We start from the raw sequence: 2,797 nt of genomic DNA, 5'->3' as shown, positions 1-2,797 counted from the left end.
TTGTCTCTCGATGTATTCACTTGAGATGTAGATCGAGTACACGTTGAACAACAGTAACCTTTTTACAACAGGTAGTCCACTTATGGCTCTGAGCGCGCGCAGCGCAAAACACAATTAAAACTTTGATTTTCCGGAACGTCTAGCTGTTCTTTGCAACGCTAGAACTGTAAAACGTTCATGCCTTCGTGGTTAAAAAAATGTTGTTCTGATCTGTTCTGTTATACTTCCGGTTAGAATCTTACTTGTACTCTAATCGAATGGTTATAAATGAATTAGAGACCAACCAGGTGATATTATCCGAAATGAAACCATTGTTGAATTGAGGGAGCTAAGTTTCTAAAGAAACTGTGGTGCTGCGTCGGTGGGGAGTATAACAAGGTAATTTGGTTTTATCAACTGTATATAAACCACACACAACCCACAATTCCTCGATGCGCTCCAACGAAGGACTAACGCTCTGCGTCAGCTTTCGAATCTCTTTACGGTGGCCAATTCACATTATCAACCCAGTTGATAAAACCAAATTACATTGTTGAATTGGTCCAATAGAAGTTCGCCAATCAACTGGTGTTACCAGTGCTGCTCGTCTTAAAATGTCGTTACCACGTGACCGAAGAGATCGTGTCTGTTACACAACACCCTGCAAGCAGAGCCTTTTCTTTACGGCTAGATGGATCACGTGGGGCCGGGGTCCCGGGGTGCGGAAAACGCGGGGTGTGGAAAACGTGGGGTGTGGAAAACACGGGGTGTGGAAAACGCGGGGTGCGGAAAACACGGGGTCTGGTGAAAAACTCGGGGTCCCAGTGAAAAACACGGGGGAAACGTTTTTTCGCCAAAATATGAATTTTCCTCACTAACATGAGGAGTCGAAACTTGCAATGAAAATCACGGCGTGAAACGCGTTTCTCAAACATTTCGTGAGAAAGAAAACCATCCAAGAGCCAACGTACCGTGCAGTAGTTTTCTTTTGCATGGGTCGTCTATTTTATTTTTCGCAATAACCTGCGTGAATTTTTGTTTTACCTTTAAAAAAAATATTGAAATAATAAAGATTGTTTTGCTTGGCATCCTTAACCATGAAAAGCGACAGTTGCCGTATTTACTCGATTAAAAGCCGTTACCTGTAAGTAGGACCTCAAGAAATGGCAACAAAAATTACCATAGGAAAAAAAGAATAAACAAAAAAAATATGCCTGGCCCAGCCGGGCCAAATTTGTAACAAAGCTAAAGAGGTTTAAAGGGTTATTAATCGAGAAAATACAGTAACCTTGAAATGCCAGTTCCAAAATAAATTTTGGTGTTCCTTTAAATAAAACAGAAGTCGGCCCTTTACTGTAGTTGCTTGCGTTAATTTCAGCGCAAATAATCTGCACTCTTACGAATGTGGATTTCGTTTTCGCTGTCTCCTTACACGAGTTTACATTAACTATCGACTGGGACCTCACTAGCGATTCATAAATGATCAGGCTCTAGGTTTATAATTATACTTCTGTCCCATTGTGCATTGGGGACCGGTCATTATTTATCGCCTGGAGCGGGGGAGGGGGAGGACTTTGGGGGATCATTGGATTTTTAAGATGACAGAAGGAGGATCAGTCATAACCGCGAGCCCAAAAGGGAGGATCACTAAATGTCACATGCCCACACAGACTTGGTGGACGGCTTTTTGGCACTCTAAAAGGTAACTTGGCAGTTTCGGCCAAATACTTGGGATGGTTAGTTGCTGGTATGTCAACTGACATCAGGCCACATCAGTCACGGGGCTCTCAGTAGAACGGCGGAATTCTACCGGCTGTAAAATCGAATGTAGCCACCTGTTCTGGTCATTAAAATTTGTATACATATAACAATAAATTAAGACTTACAGACTGAGACGTTTCAAGAAGAAAATAGTATTTTAATTAAAAAGGTGAAACAGCGCAACTTGCTACATCTAATTTTATGATCATAAACAACTCATTTTCCGTGACACTTTCCCCCCCAAAATGCATGAAATCGCATCTTTGGCCACCTAAAATTTCAAAATCTTCTGAGGGAACATTCCCCCAGACCCCGCACGCTGGCTCGTCCCTTCGGGCGAATCGGGCCTCACTTTAATTTATGTCGCCTGTTATGCTTTATTCGACGCCTGTGAAAACTACTGTTAGAAACCTGATCAGATATCGGGAAGACACGGACCAAGAGACTGCACCATGGCGGCTTCATCAATCTGTAAGTCAGCATCATGATTAGAAATATTACTGTCTTTTGACCGTTAAAAGCACTAAATATACATGTCGAAAGGTGAATATGCGTGCGAAGACATTGAGGAGGATCATGAAATTTATTGATAGCTATGAGGGGGATACTTCAGTAAAATAACATTTAAATGGGGGATCAGCTAAATGTTACTGTCTTTAGCCGAAATCCCCTGCCATCCCCCAGGCGATAAATAATGACCGGTCGAAAGTGATTATTTGTATAGAAAGGCGTTTTCATGGTGATTCCCTAGTAAAAGAACCCGCCATAGATTTCCGATGAAACTTGGTATGCTGTTGTTACAGGACAAGGAGATACTAAAAACGTAATAAAAAGAGGGGGTCACCGTGCTTGTTTTCACGCCACAATGCTGACAAACACGGTTATTTAGGTGACTTTTGGAATCTCCGTGCGTAACAAATAAGCTCGGTTATTTTTCAATGGAGCGTGTTATATCACTCAGACTGACTTTATTTGATTGTTTATTCATCTACGTCCCAGAAAAAATGTCTTCAAATACCCTGCATTTTTTTATCCTTTAAAGAAAACATAATTTGGA

This window comes from Orbicella franksi, chromosome 9 (assembly GCF_964199315.1).
Source record: "Orbicella franksi chromosome 9, jaOrbFran1.1, whole genome shotgun sequence".
Taxonomy (NCBI): domain Eukaryota; kingdom Metazoa; phylum Cnidaria; class Anthozoa; order Scleractinia; family Merulinidae; genus Orbicella; species Orbicella franksi.
This window is presented reverse-complemented; position numbering follows the sequence as displayed.